This window comes from Tyto alba, unplaced genomic scaffold, assembly GCF_018691265.1.
Source record: "Tyto alba isolate M040663 unplaced genomic scaffold, T.alba_DEE_v4.0 Super-Scaffold_42, whole genome shotgun sequence".
In the NCBI taxonomy this organism is placed as follows: Eukaryota; Metazoa; Chordata; class Aves; order Strigiformes; family Tytonidae; genus Tyto; species Tyto alba.
Genome location: NW_024881318.1, coordinates 12811668 through 12828053, shown reverse-complemented (window position 1 = coordinate 12828053; position 16386 = coordinate 12811668).

Genomic DNA, 16386 nt, shown 5'->3' with positions numbered 1-16386 from the left:
GTGCCTTAGGAAGACAATTTCCTAGTTCTATAAAGAGTTCATAGCAGCTGCTATTATTCTAGTGGTTAGCAAAACCAAAGAAACAGAGACATTCAGAAATGACCAGGTTATTCTCCTCTACTTAACCCCAGTGAGGTCCATCTGGCATGCAGTGTCCAGTGCTGGGCTCCCCAGTAGCAGAGACATGGACACTGAAGCAGACCCAGTGAAGGGCAATGAAGATAATAAAGGGGTTGGAGCCTCTGTCAAAGAAAGAGAAGGGTGCAAGAGCTGGTCTTGTTCAGTCTGGAGAAGAGAAGGCTGAGGGGCATCTTACTAATGTGTTCAAATACCTGATGGGGAAGTAGAGAAGATGGAGCCAGGCTCTTCTCAGTGGTGCCCCACAATAGAATGAGAGGTGTATGTTGGAATGCAGGAAATTCTACTTAAAGCACTTCTTTACTATGAGGGTGGTAAAACACTGGCACAGGCTGTCCAGGAGGGTGGTGGAGTCTCCATCACTGGAGATACTCAAAACCCTACTGGTTGTGGTCCTGGGCAGCCTGCTCTAGGTGACCCTAGTCTGAGCAGGGGTGTTGGATTATTTATCTTGTGTGAAATGATAATGGGGACTTCTGTTAGGGAAAGAGAGAAAGAAGAGGGAGCAAATGCACTATTCCCATCCCCTTTTCTGGTGGAGGCAGCACAAATGTTCCAACAGCAAAGCATGGGTGAATTATGTGTGGAGTAAAGGAAACAGACTTCATGACAGCAGCTATTGCAGAAACCAAAAATAGATGAAGCTTGGAGGGCAAGTGAATGTTCAGGCAGTTTGATAACTGTAGACAGTTGCTGCTTGGTAAGGAGCATTTTGGATGGGATGTTAAATATGTTGCTTCAAGACCAACTGACCTGTTCAGCTGTTGGAAGTGGGTCCACGGCTTTGTGGAGCAGATTCACAACTTACTTTTCAAATGTTCTCTCTGAAGCATTTGAAAGCGGGCTGTAGCAGAGATGAGGCACTGGGATGTTGCTGTCTACCTGGTGCCTATTGATCCAGTGTTTGGAGGCACAGTGTGTCCTACAGGATAGATACATGTGTGCAGTGTCCCTGTTTTGAGATATATCTGCTATATTAAAATCACAAGAAACATTTTTCTCTTTTCCCCGTGTCAGTCACTGAGGGAGGTTGTAGGTAAATCATTTGCCTTTTCTATGTTTGCAAGAGCTTTTTGAGTACACCTAAATTTAAAACATTAAAAGCATTTAGTGGGCAAAACAGATATCAATCCTGAGAACAAAGCAGTACTTTCTGTTGCTGCCTTGACCCCTGCAGCCTAAGAAGCTGCTGACAAGTCCATTAGCAAACAAGATGCGGGCAATGATTTCGACAGGTTTCAGAAGTGGTTAATTAGGGATTAGTTTTTAAGCCTCTCTTTGTCTGTTTTATCTTCCTCTAGATGTTGGAATCACCCAGTCTGCCCTCAGTGCTGGCTGTAGTTTTCCTTGGTAGTCAGATTGTTCCTGCTTTTTGTGCCTATCTGTCTTCACTCTCAATGTGCAATTTGACATGGGGATCCTGTAAATTTTCCAGCATGACTGCTGGACAACACTTGAGTTGGTGCACTGGTTGCTTGTGCCAGAGCTCTGCCTGTTCCCTCCATGCCCCATCCTGCCCTCTCTTTTCCCCTTGCTGTATGTTGTGGGTGTAAATGGTTTTGGGCCAGGGTGCTCTCCTTGTGGCATATATCCGTGCTTTTCCCTCGGGCAGAGGCGTGTGCTGAAGCCTGCATTAGCTCACAGGGGAGCAGAGCTTCAGCCCTGCTGCTGCACCAGGCAGGTGGGAAGGTCTGGCTCCCCCTTCCCTGGGGTTGTCACGGGATGTAGCCCCTTGCTGGCTTGTTCCCTGCCTGGCAGCATTTAGGGAGAGATGGTCTCTGCTCTTGCAGCTGAGCAGTGCTGTAATCTCACCTGCTCTGTCCTCCCCAGCCCAGCTACTGAGGTGGGGTAGCTTAGGGGGTAAGTGAAGAAATACCCTGCAGTGGTAGCCCTGCAGCACATCTGCTTTTATCTGCTTCTGTGATGCTGTCAGGTATCACATTGCTACTCCTTTGCCTTTTTGCCTTTGAAAAGACATTAAAACTAGGTATAGCTTCAAGCTATCCTGTACTGGATCCCCTCTCTGCTCCTTGGGTAAAACTCTGCCATTTGCAGTGTGCAGCAAAAGGTCAGGAAGGCTAGCCTTCTGCAAAAATAATGATGCTCAGTTAACCAATGATAAATTAAATCACTCATAACCAAACCCCTGTGCAAGTACCAACCTGCTAGCGTTTCACAAGGTAACATCACTGTGCTCAGAAGCCACATGTGAGCCTAGGTCAGGCCTGTGCTGCAGATGTTTGCTGGTGTAAAGGTCCATTTTGGTGACACATACTGGTACCTCGGCAAATGCCTTGAAATAAATGCACTTAAGACTGGCAAAACTGACCGCTACTAACCCAGCATACATCACCTCGAGGGTGTCAGCAAAAGTTATCCAAGTAACATGTTATCCCAACTGTGCTCACAGTGCTGCTCATCTGGACACATGGACTCCTGCCTTCTCTTTCAGAGGAAGAGTAACTCATCAATGCCCCAGATTCCTCAGTAGCCGAATATTTAAAGGCACCTTTGAACCATTCTGGAGTCCTTGTTTGTACAGTCAAACATTGCAAATGTTCTAGGTCATGTTTTATCTGCTAATGTCAGACCCCTGTGGCCAATGTAGGTGGACAAAACCACCTTGAAATTTAGCTGGAAAGCCTGGGGATGCTCCTAGGGACTGGGTGTTGGTGCTGTTTGACTTCTTAAGCAACCATTGGTATCTAAAGCAAAATGCAAAGCACCTCTGCCTTAGGAGCAGAGGCTGCCTGTGCCTCTAAGGGGTCGGGAAAGGCAGGATCCAAAGGAAAAGGATGTCTTGGGTGCATAAGAGAGGGCAAGTGATGTCTCCATTGCAACTTTATCTCCTGTTGCCTGATTTACTACGCTTGTTGGTGGGTGTGCTGTGACTAATTTCTATTGTGAAAGCTGGGGTAGGGCCTGGGTTATTCAGAGCACACTTGTTTGACAATTCGTGCTGGGTTACCACTTCCAAATCAGTGTGTGGGCACTTGCTTGCAGGTGTTTGCTTAGCTGTGGTTCCGTCCATACAGAAGAGGTGTGCGAACAAAGAGCTGCCCTGGAGAGCCCATGCCTTGTCATGTCACAAGAGGTGGGATGAGGGGAAAGGGAGGGAGGTGCTGGAGCTGAGGTGATAGCAATGGGCTTTGATGTGTTGACATTGCTACTGTGTTGATTTTGCAAAGCTACTGTTGAAGCTCCTTTAAAGCTCTTCATGGCAGATCTCCCATGCACAGGGGGAGAGCACAAAGGGGGAGCTGTTTCCACATGCAAGGCTGTGCATATATGTTGATACATATGCTTAGTGGATGGATGGGGTCAGCCAAGACAGGGCTCAGCCATATCTGCTTTCTATCAGACCTTTCCAAAAGCTGGTGTGTCCTCCTGGGCCTTTACCTGAGCCACCCTTTGGTCAGCTTTCTCCTAAAAGGGTCAGCTCATGCTTTGCAAGGATGCACTCTGAAAAAGCTGGTGCTGGCTCAGAACAGGGGGTGGTGGATGGAGCCTCTCTTCTGCCACCAGACCTCTGCTTTTGCCAGGCACCCTTAATAGCTTTGGGTGGCAATCACAAGAATTATGAAAGGAAGCTGGGGAAACAAGTTGATGAAACACAGCTGGGACAACAGGATGATCAGAGCAGTTTGAGTGCTGTGGGGTTTTCCTGTCCACTGAACTGTTCAGCCCTTGCTTATCAGGGCCACCAAGATCTTTTCAGAGGCAGTTTAGGATCTCCGTGGCTGTCTGACATCAGGCTGATCCTCTGAAGGCAAGAAGCACATGTCTCCTGGAAATAATGGCACCTGTAGGGAGGATTTTACTCAGGCACCAACAATCACTGGTCATTTTTGAAAACCCTTAGGCTAAATTTCCATGACTGGCTGGGGAATGAGCAATTGTTAGGTTTTTTGGCACATGAAGGGCATACGCTCCCATAGTTTGCTGTTCCCACAGAGGCCATGCTGCCTGGCTGGGGGTTGACTTGTTTGTTGTGGTTTCTGTTATCAAAAACACACTCTGGACCTGAAGTGATGTTTCCCAGCCAAGGCAGCAGCTTTTGGGAAGCACCAGTAGTGAAGGCATCAGCTTTCGACGCCTGTGGTCTCCCTGAAAAGAAAAAGCGACACTGCTCAAGGGGTGAGGGTGGCACTTAGCAAGCACAGGGAAGAAAAAATCAAAAAGTATGGGGGGGCGGGGGCAGGAATTGAAAAATGGGAGAAATGTGGTCTGGAAAGGTACTGGAGTTGTGAAAGGAAATGCAAAAGCAAAAGGCATGGCAGGAGCCTGGGAGAGTGTTGATATATTGGCTAGAGTCCCTTTTGGCTGAATTGCCTGTTGTTTCCATGCATGTTAAAACTTTGAGGATCACAGTGCTTGAGAGGAAAACTACAGTGGCGGCTCCACTGGGCTGCAAGTTTGTAACTTGCTGGCTCTTCCCTGCCAAAACAGGTAGCCAGGCTTGGTTTTGCTGGATGCTGACCTGCCTTGCCTTAACCCAGGGTGAGACTGTGGTCATGGGCCAGAGATGCTGCCACAGGGTAAGCATGTCCTTCTGTGTGCTTGGGGTGGGGGTACAGGGTGAGGGATGAGGGGCGTTGTGTTGCTGCTGGGCAGCCAGCTCCCCAGTGACACCAGGGAGCAACAGACCCTGTCCTGGAGCCAGGATGACTACACCGCCTGCCCCCAAACCAAAGGAAGAGCAGAAAGGGCCGGTGGTGATGACTTTCCTCCATCCAGTGGGATCAGGGCTCACCAGGCGGGACTGCCTGGTGTGCGGAATGTCCTACAGCACAAGGCTGAGCCAGCTTCTCACTGTTAGGCCTTGTCAGTGGGGATTAGCTTTGCTGAAGGCTCAGCCAGGTGGAATAATGGGCAACCTAACTCCAGACTGCCTTCCAATCCTGCCTAGGGCTGCAGAAGGGTAACCTTCCTCCTCTGGCCACAGCACCAGGACCTCATCCCTTCTTCCCCCGGCAGTCCCATCCTAAGGACCTTTCCTTTCCACTATGCCCTTCAAATTAGACCTCCATGTCCCTCGCTTACATAGGGCGATATATTCCCCTGCCGTATACCTGCCCTATACCTTGTATTTATATAGGTATGCCTGCACCTTTCCTTCAATTTTTTAGGGGTGCCTGGGTACCTGTTGGGGGATGATGAGGTGCTGGGGAACCACATGCCTTTCCCCGGCACAGGTAACTGGGGGACTGGTGGCCTGTGCCACTTCATCATCGGCTGGTAATGAAGAACAAGGGCTCCCAGTCTATCCCTGCAGCTCCTGCCCCTGGCCCCTGTTGAAACAGCCAAAAGCAATTCCCAGAGTGAGTAATACTCACAGCTCCTGCCCTGTGATTGTGATGTTTTCCATCAGGAACTGCAGTTTGTTCAGCGCCAGCAATTCGCCACAGCCCATCGCGAAGAGGCAATGAGATACTTTCCCTGCCCTGAAGCACCAACGGTTGTAGGGAGGCGGGATGAGACATGGAGGGTGCGAGCAGCAGCCGAGGGGGGAGTGTGGGGTCCGGTGCAGGGATGGGTTGGCACATCACAGCCATGGGTTGTGGAATAATCCCAGAAATGGGGGGGAGCTTGTCCCTGTTGTCTGCGGCAGGAGGATGGCTCCTTTTCTCACTTGTGCTGGCTCGCAGCGAGATGGGCTTGCAGGTCACCTTCCCCTGCTGTGGACATGGACCTCGCCGCAGCCCTCAACAGAAGCATCCCAAACTGTGTTTGGCACTCTGTGCTCACCCTACTGATGTGCTGTCCATCCCAAGGCGGGACGGTAGCACTGATGATCCCACCGTGCTGAGGAAAAACTTTTTCCTTTTCCCCACCTATGCTTCCTGTCATGTTTACACCATTTCCGCAATGCCACAGACATTCCCCCTTCTCCCTAGGGCCAGGGCAGGGGGAAAACCCATCAGTTTCCCTGAAGGGCTGCACTCTTTGCCACCTGTACGTGAAAAGCACTATAAAAACACCTTACAGCAGTGGTCTGGTGGTGCGGGGACATGACTGCCTTTATCTTCCCCTCTCAGCTGGCCACTGTGAAGCTTGTGGAGGAGATGGGGCCAGAGCTGCAGGGCAAATTGCCATCAGGGCTGGAAGCAGTGACAGGGCTCCAGCCACTCTTGCCCCCTCTTCTAATGCGTTGATGCTGCCTCAGGGCTTTTCAGGCTGGGAAGAGCAGTGTAACATCTCACGAACAGCTTGTTCCTGGGCATGAAAATATTTCCACGTGCCTGCTGCTGTGCCTGAAGAATAACATTTAAAGCTGTCAGCATTTTCTTCCAGAGTGTGGGATTGCCGGTGCTCAAGAGCAATCCAAGATAAACTATCAGCCTGTAACACACTTCTGTGAGGCCTCTCCTGCACCTCTGGGTGCCAGCGTGGGGCAGCTCCATGGAAATGAGACACTGCAAAGCTGCCGTCCCTCCTGCAAACACGATTTCCCCTGCAAACACGATTTCCCCTGCAAGGCGATTGCTCCTGGAAAATAAGAGGTTGCCTGGCTGTGGTTTTGCACAGGGGAATAGTTCTTTGGTGGTGGGAGATAGAGAAAACAGCCTGCTCAACAACGAGCATCCCCGAATCTACAAGTTGCATCATTCTGGGGATGCAGGGCAAGAGACGGAGAAGCTGGATGATGCCTTGGTCATGCAACTCTTGGTGGCAGTGCTGCTGGCAGGGATGGAGAGTGTGGTTGTCATGGAGGTGCCCCAGGGTCCAGTGGGCACCGCGGCAGGTCAGGCTGGTGGTGGAGGAGCGCGTGGGCTGCCTGCCCAGGTCTCAGCTGCATTCTGTGGCTTGTGAGACAGGTGCCACCCCCACGTGCCTCCACTGTGTCCCCAGTGCAAGCTGGAGAGGGTTGGTCTGCCTCCCTGCACCTTTATGGGCAGCAAGCTGAAATCTGGAACCTGCAGGCTGCCAGGGCACCCCATAGTTGCAGGTACAGGGCAGACCAGCTCCCCTCTGGCTCCTGAACCAGCCCAACTCCTCCAGCCTTGGAGGGGCCATCTGTGCTCCCAGCCATTAGCCTGATCTCCCGGCGCTGCCTGGGCTGCGTCCTGCAGCAGTGGCTGGTTTCTGCTGCTGAGGGTGACACTGAAACCCAGCGGTGAAACTTGGCCAAAGGACTTGTGTGTCTTGAGTTTCACCTGAAACCACAATGCTGTTGGTAGGTTTATGTGCAAAGCTCAGCAACCTCCTTCCGTCTTGTGCCAGCACTTCCAGCAAACCTTTATTTATTAGTATTAGTTTTTCTTCAGGAATTTTGGTTGGGCCACGTGAACTGGCAGGCCTCGCTTGGGCTGGGATTTACAGCTTGAACTGGTACCTCTGGGGCAAACAGGTCTTGGCATGAGCCAGGGCAGACCTCAGCTGTGCCAGCACATGCACTGCAGCCCTTGGGAAGGTGTTTATCTCCTAGAAAAACACTCAACGGCCTCTCTTAGGAGCTGTTGGAGACAGCAAAGGTGAGTTCACTACTAGAACAGCCTTTCGGGGCTCCCGAGATGAGGAAACTGTTTTTCTTGTCCCTGAATTGCTGGGCTTTGAGCAGCTCCTTTGAGGAGTTCAGCATGCATGGCAGGAGTGTTGCAACACACTGGTGCCAGGGGAGCTGAAATCTGTTTGCGGATCACCCACACTGAGTTATCAAGACGACGTGGATCTAGGCTGTGTGCATTGCCAACAAAAATACCTAACTTAGGAGTGGGAGATGTTGGGCATAGATGTAGCACCAAGAGGAACATAGGTCTTGCACTGCGCTCTGCTTTGCCCAAGCTACCTCCATGCTACTTTCTGTAGCATACCCATCTAGTTAAACCCTTTGGGCTTCATGTTGCCCTTGCACTGCCCGCTAGGACAGCCTGAACCTGCATTACCCCAAAAAGATCTGCAAAGCCCTGAGAGAAGACCCCCCCTGCAAGAGCTGTGCATCCATCCAGATCACACCTTGAGCCCATGTGTCCGCTTGGCTGGTGAAGCATCTGGGGGGGCTGGAGGGCAGCATCTACCATCCCACTGACCTTCTAGGGGGGCTAGGCGACCACATATTCCACACATTCGAGCTGAGTGGGAGCAGAGAGGCCCTAGTTGGGCTCCTGACTCCCATGGGTCCCACAAGCACTGTCATCCTGAATGCTACTTCTGTGCCCTTTCATGTCCCCTGGGACACAGAGGGAAAGGCTGGGAAGGCCAGAGCAGGTCGAAACTTCTCAGGCACAAAGGACATGGGCTGCTTTGTGGGTAGGTTTGTGTTTATCCTTTCCAGTGGGAGTGTGGCAGTAGTGTGAGAAGTTCCTGTATTCATCTTTAATCCACCTGGGATTTCAGCAGGATCACGTCCAAGGAGTGGTCTCTGGTGGGTGGATGGATGGATAGACGCTGCCTGTCCTGTCAGTGCACAGGTTGGGTCCTGGCTCTGCAGGGTGGTTTTCCCTGACCTCATTAAGCTTGGACTTTGAAGGGATAATGCTGAATATCACACAAGACACGCATCTGGGGACCACATACCAGCTGTGCTGTGGTGTTTGCTCCTCTCAGGATGAACTTCAGCTTGTGCAGTCCCTGAGGGCTGCATGTCTCTTACACCGTGGGAGTTGGTCACCCAACATGAAGTGGCAATGCCAGACTGTCCTCTGTGCTTAGGGGGAGGAAACATCACCTTTACCTTCTTGTCTCAGAAAAGAGATGACATGGTGGAGCTGTGCTTGCTCTTATGCACTCTCTGGCTCAAGGGACTGGTTTGGGTTTGGTTTTGCTTTTTGTTGTTGTTGTTGTTGTTGTTGTTGTTTTGTTTTTTGTTTTGTTTTTTGCCTTGTGGGGTCGAACAGCCCAAGCAAAAGACACAGAGAGGCCCCACTTGCCCTCCACCCTCACCCCACCTCTCTGTAACCCCATTTATGGCCAATCCCCTGCTCCCACAGCTCAGGTCCCCAAGTCCAAAGTCCCAGCTGTGACCCTGCCATGCCCTGGCTGTGTGCTGCGGAAATGGCCACACTGGAAAAGGTACAACTGTGGACAGAGGTGGGATGGTCAAGACAGTGGCAGCAAGGAAAGGTGCAAAATCCCAGAGGAAAAAATTTCAGGGAGTCAGAGGGTTTGTTGGGCACCATTGTGGGGCCATCCCTAGGAGCTGTGACGACCAGCAGAAAGGCCTCTCTGGGCACCTTTTCAAGGTGGTGAGCACAGTAACACCGAGTTGCAGAGCTCACAAAGTCCTAGCTATCTTTTGTGTGCATGTGTTGGCCAATAAATAATTGCTTTACATTTTTAAAGCCAAGCCTGTTTTCCACCCTCGGCAGGTTTGATTCATCCAGGCCCCTTGTAAGCAAGCTGAGCACAGTCACGTCATCCCACTGCTCCTTCACTCTTCTCCTGCCCCGAGCATCCTGTGCATGCTGGGGACGGTGCTGGGGGTAGGGGAGACTGTGTGGGGCTGAGAGGAGGTACCCCGGCATGTGTTGGCCACTGAGTGCTGTACCTCCCCTGTTAGCTGGGTGCTCTGCCTATGTTACCTAGTAACTGCTTCCTACCACCATCCTCCCTCAAGCAGAGCTTCAATGAGGTGGTTCCTCACTGCACCGGGTGACAAAGCCTTTCAACCAAGATCTGGTGTGGTTCTGAAAGCAAGACCCCCTCCACCAAGCAGGACAGACAAACTAGGGGTGGGAATTGCTGGGTGTGGAACTCTTTGGCCTGGGTGATGCCACTGGTCAGCCTTGATAGTTACAGTCCATCTGCCTTGCAGATCTCTGGATGTCAGGGTTTGCTCCACAGGAGTCATCAGCAATAATGCCATGAATGGGACATAGCTGTGTGTCCCAGCCTGAACTAAGGAATCTGACCCAAGAGCAGGTTTTCCTGCTCATGCCTTGTGCTGCCCACGTCATTGCTTCATCCTGCTGCTGTTTTGCCTCATTACCTCCCCTTGAATGATCCAAAGATGTCCCTTCCTTCAGCAATTCCCTGTGCAGTGGAAGTGAGGTGTGAGACCACCTGCTTTGCTGGGCACCCTCCCCATCGCAGCACTTCCTATGATGGGGTTCAGGTGGCTTCCCATAGCTCAGCTTCCCTGGGGTGAAAAAAGGAGTAGGTGAGACTAGTTGTGAAGAAAGTTACAGTACCTTGAGAGCCTTAACTCCTCAGTGAGGCTATTTTTTCACTGTTGTAGTTGTCATTGCCAGCCACTGACCCCTTTTGCGGTGTGAACCATAAGAGATGGTCCCAAGGCGATGTTCCGGTGGGCTGTAGCTTGAGATCCACAGGCTGATCCTGCAACTGGGTTTGCTCTGCTAGGCGGAACTCATCACAGGGATTCAGCTCTTCCCTTCCACATGCAAGAATGTGACAAGATAAAAGTGCATGTTCCTCCACCCAGTTTCATCCTGAAATGCTCCCTGACATGCTGGACTAACAAGGTCAACAGACCTGCTGCTGTTGATGCTTCTATTCTCTCTAATTTGAGAATTGCCCGTGGTCCATGAAAGATCTGGGCTGTGTACGATGCAGCAGTAGATAGCAGTTCTCACACCAAGATATGCAGGAGGTGGTTTTGGCCAAGGGAACCTTCCAGTTATGAGTAGGTGCAGCCCTTGAAACAGGAGCTCTGTCAGTTGCTGTTTGCATGTTACAAGATGATCTCTGGATGACGAGGCAGTGTTTGCACTTGGCCTGATGAGCTGATCTTTCTCAATTTACTTCATTTATTTATTCTCCAATTTATCCTTGATCTCAATGTGAGAAGGAGCCAGCCCCCACATGCAGAGATAGGAGAGTGCACAGCAATAGCTGACGGGGCAAGGAGTGCTTGGGTGACCCTAGGAAGGGGAGGTGAGTGCTCCTATGTTGCATTCACAATGTCTACTCTGTCTGTGGCTGCCCATGCCTGATGCAACTGAGAAGATGTCAGTTTCCCTTGCCTTGTAACAGTTCATTAACCTTGACCAAAGAGGCTGTAGAGAGGAAGATAAGGAGGTGGATGTGCAACAAGTTGTGCCCCAAAGCTCTAGCAGCAGATGAGCAATAGACTAAAAAAGGTAAGGTGCTGAAAAAGTTGACAAGGAAGAGACCTGCTTGCTGAGCTGCCTGACAACCTGCTTTCCCCTGCCCTTGGCACCATGCTGATGTTTCTCCCATGCTCAAGCAGAAAAGCACCAAGAACAGTGGTGTAGGGAAAGCCTTTCCTGCCTCAAACCATGCACAGGGCATCACCAGATTGGTTCAGCAGTGCTCCTCACCTGGGGTCTGGGGTGAACACTGCTGCTTCTGCTCTGGTCAAAACCAGGCAGAAAACATTTTTTACAAAGAGTGTCCACCAAGCAACAGATCCCTTATAAGACACAGTTTCTGAGCAGGAGGAGTAGCACTAAACTCAGAGGTCTGTAGGCTGAGTTGGACCAGGGAGCCAAGCTCTCTCCTGATGCAAATCAATTGGGCTCCCTCCCTTCACATGATGTGGACCATTTCCATCGCAGCTTTACAGTGTGCCTGACCTTATGCAGGTAGAGCAGAGCCCTGGAAATGCCTTAAAGTTTGTGGTAACTAACAGATATGACAGAAAAATGCTTGCAAATATTTTACTTTGGCAATTAGTATACAGTGATGTCTGTACAATTAAGTCAAGTGGTAGCTATCAATGTGAATATCACTGCTACCTGTCTCCCAATATATATACATGTATCACTTTCCATTGCCATTCCTTAGCCAGGCACTGGACCCCAGAAATAAGGGAATGAAGAAACATGTTCTTTACTCTGCTAGAGCCCAGGGAAGGGTGGACACTTCTATGGGGCTTCTGGGGGGCAGCTGTTCCCATGCAGAGACCACGTTTCAACACATGGGTGCCTCTGCTCTCTAAGAGCTCCCCAGAAATCACACTGACTCCAGTGGGTGCTTTAGCATTCCCACAGCAGCAACCAGATAATTTCCGCACTGGGCTGTAGGTGACCCGAAAGTTGCTGTACCTGCATTTTGTGGTCTTCTGCCCTGTGACCCTCCCTGCACAGCCCGAGGCACAGCAACTCCATTGTCACCATTTCCAGCTGAGGCACGGAGAGTCTGTGCAAGGCTCCCCCAGGATGCTGGAGGAAGGGGACTGCTGTGGGACAGGGACACCTCTAACCCCAGTGGCCTTTCCCGTCCAGGAAACATGGTATTATCTGCCCTGGCTTCTATACTGTGCACAGCAGGGCGATTCCCAAAATGCTCCAGTCTGAGAATGGATATTTTTCAGCCAAATACTCACCATTTCCATCTCCCTAAGTTCAGGTCAAGGGAAGGTATTTAGTTTTGGTCTATCCTCTCCAACAGCTAGCTTCTTTTCCTTCCCCTGCCGCGTTCTTACTTTTATCTTTTTACCTCTCTATCGCACCCTGTGGTTGCAGGAGAGCCAGGTCCAGCTCCCTCCCCACCTTCAGTGACCTGAACCCAAGTCTCTCATGAAAGCTCAGGTGGAATTGAGAGGGCACTGAGGTGAAGGGCTCTCACCAGCTCTCCTGCTGAAGGCCCTCTGCCATGTCCCTTCTGATGGAAGTGATTTGAACTTTCTCTTTTGGATTATTTCATGCAAATTGGGAAAGTTTTCCACAGGAGGGATGTGGAAATGACTGATGGCCACCTGACACTCAGGGTGGCTGTTAACACAGGGGCTAATCTTTCAGTTTTGGGTGTGATTTCCTCAGGGAGAGAAGGGATTTGAGTATGGATTCCCCTGATCATCACTTCACGGGGTGAAGGAGGTCAGTGCTGACTACTCTGCATTATATCTGAGGCTTGACAAAGCCTTGGGAGATGGACTGAGGGGCCAGTGCCTTGCCAGGAACCCTTCTTGTGCACTGTTTATGTTGTACCAACATGGTTGTTGCTTGACCAAGTATGTGCCATTAGTAATTTCTGTTACTTGGCTTTGCTGAATGGTTTGACCCTAAGAGTTTGCTGTGTTCTCCCCCGAGCCTTGTTCTTTGGTGCAAAGTGTTATTCATCGTCATTGGTTCCCTGACCCGGTAAACCCTTGGTGCAGGAAGGTTGGTGCTGATCTGTATTGCCTCTGCTGTGGCCCATGGAGGGTCTCACCTCCCCTGTGCAGCTGGGCAATTGTGTGCTGTTACCCGCAGTGACAAAAAACCCTGTGAGACATCAGTCTGTATATTAAGTGGGATTCTGGATTAGCTGACTGTCACTAAGGCTTGCCAGGACCCACCATGAGACCATTTGGTCAAAATATGTTGTCTTTTGTTTGACTTAGATGGGAGCTTTGTGTTAGTATGAGCTTCAAAGCCTGATCTTAATAAGAATAACATGACCCTATGATTATCTCTTCTTGCACCAATCACAGTGCAAAGTCTGTTTTTGTTCATAATAAGTGGGGATCTCCTGAATGCACCATCTATGTGAGACAGAGGTGTGGGTGGCACATCAGTCTTTTTGGGGAAAGTGTGAGTGGAAGCACCTATTCAATGCTATTTCATACAAAAGGAGGATTTGGGGCAGGCACAATGGGGGCCAGGTTTCCCTGGTCATGCTGCAGAACCAGTTTCCCGACCAGACGAGCAGGAAGCAAAGCCAGCCAGAGCATCCCACGGATTGGCATCTCCTGTCTGCCCAGGGAATTATACTTGGAATATAAAAGCCCACAGCTTTCTGCCAGGTGTGGGGCCAGTCATCATCTGGAACCCAGCAGCTTGTGCAAGAGGCCTCTTGTTCTTGCACTGCACGCATTACCTCCCTGGTGGCATGGATTTGATTTCCATCTCGTGACTCAGTGAACTAGCATTGGCAGAAAAGTCTTTGTGTACTGAATAACCCCTAGACAACACCCTTTTTGGAAGAAAAGGCGGATGGGTAGAAAGAGTATAGCTAGGAGCAACCCCCTCACCTCAGCCCAAACCCAATTGCTATTGCAGCAGCCACTGAGATCAGGAAGGTTCCAAGTGTGTGAATTTCTCCTGGTGCCACAGCCAGGCTTTGGCATGTCAATCTGTCTGTGGTACCTCCACTCCTGAGGACCTGTTTGACCCAACCCATGGAGACTTTGGCTGTAAAAAAGGTCTCCTGAGTTGTCCTCTCCATTCCCATTGCCCAAGAAGGAGAGCCATCTCCGTGTTCTGCCTGTGCACACCCGCATGTCCCATCGTGCCTGTGGTAACCTCTCCTTGACTCATTCATTTCTGCAGGAGACATGGTGGGAACTCCCTCCCTGGGCTGGGCTGGTGACAGGCAATGGTGCTCTTGCTGCCTTTCCACCTCTCACAATTATCCTATTAATTTTATTATGCAGGGCAAGGTTTCTGTTTTTTTTTTTTTTTTTTTTTTTTTTGTTTTTTTTTGTTTTTTTTTGTTGTTGTTGTTGTTGTTGTTGTTTTTGGTTTTGTTTTGTTTTGTTTTGTTTTTTACCCTAAATCTGCTGCCGGTTGTGTTGGGATGTGCCAGAGAGGCATAATACCCCTCCATCGGTGTCATCCACCTGGTCCACCTCTGTGTTCCCATGTTGACAGTTGGTGCTTCTGTGACCAAAGGGGAATGTGCCAGTGCACAAAATCCCAGCTCCCCTTGGATTCTCTTATGGTCATTCTCCTGGGAAAAACTATTAGAAACCATGTCCCACCAAGCCTCAGGAATATTCCATGTGGACCTCTCTGTACTGCCCTTGCTATTTCCCACATCCTCATCTTGCTTTTCAGAATATCAACTTCCTCAGAGAGGGCTTTTCTCCTCTCCTTACACCTTCCAGTCTCTCTGCTGGTACAAGAAGCTTCTCTGCAGATCTGACACAATGGACCAAGCAGTTCCCAGCATTTCTTTGCCTCTGGGCCTTTCCATGATACTTCAAAGCATAGCTGAAACCTCACTGTTTATTTTCAGTGTATCTCCCCTATAGATTTATTGCTTTTCCTTTGTAATGTATGCTATTATCACTAAAAAACAGCAGCAGTAACAAATTAATTTCACTGAGATCCCTGCTGATTCGATCTGATCCTGTTAGGCATGGTGGAAACTTTTGCAGATGTTTCCTGCCCTGAAGTGCTTGCAAGCTCAAAATCCTGTCCAAGACCTGTTGAAGCTGATTGAAAGAGTTGTACTAAAACCACAGGTAGCTTCAGGGATCTCCAAGAACAAGGTTTTCCAGGAGAAGGAGCAGGTCTCACCTGCTGTCCCTATGGAGGATTCATTGGAAATGCTGGGTCTAACTCAGTGGGGTTCTTGGGCTTTAAAATCTATGAATCCCAAATCCTTTTCCTGGAAAAATCTGAATATTGGGGCACAGAAATAGGACCTTTGGCTTCTCTTGCATGTCTTGGGGGCATCTCTGGCACCAGACTCGGCACAGCATTCCCACTTTGTTTTGGTTTCCGCCTTCTGTTGTAAAACTTGCTCTATTACTGTCAGCATTCAAACATTCCCCATGGCTATTTCCTGCTGATTTGAAATCATAGTGTCAGAAAAGTAAACCAGGTCTTTTCGAACAATGCATTCAATGGAAGTTTCTCATTTCTTCCCTCCGAGGTGTGTTACAGTGGTGGATGGACACCCTGTGCCTCTGGGCAACCCAATTAGAGCCAGACGAGGTTAAGAGTGAGGTGGTAGTGATTATAGGTCTGTTTTCTGTGGGACACATAACCCTCCCCCCAGTTTGGGTATCCTGCAGGTGAGCTAGAAGCCAAAAGATGGGGTCTGGCTGGGAGCTGCTCCTCTTGGGACAGCTTGGGGATGGAGGTGCATTCAGGGCATGTTTGCCACGTGTGCCACTTGCCTCCTTAAGAGGAGAGCATCCTCCTCTTTCTTTCTTTTTCTTTCTGCTCCTCGGATTAACTTTTCTTGATGTAAGAAAGCTGAGTGCTGGCTGATTGGGCCATGACCTGAGCTTTATATAATGTGTTGTGCAATGCACTTTATGTAATCAGAGGTTTCTTGTGTAGTTTATTTGGAGGGCATCTGCTGAATCAAGGACCGGACCTGATTCCAACTATGTGGCAGAAAGCTAAGTGGAGGGTCACAGATGGGTTTGTTGTTTCTGGGCTGCTTGCTGCTTGGGAGGGTGTAGTGCTAGAGGGTCAGGAAAGCAAATCCATGCAGCTATGGGTTCAGTGGCTCTTGGTCCATGTCCGCCTCCAAAAAGGTCTCTGTTTTAATTAGAAGAAAGAAGGCAGGGCTTGAGTTCATCCTCCTGAGGGTCAGGTCTAAAGGGCACCCATCTGCCCCCACTTTCCATGAGTTATAGTGGGAGTCTCAGGCATGGCTTTCCCT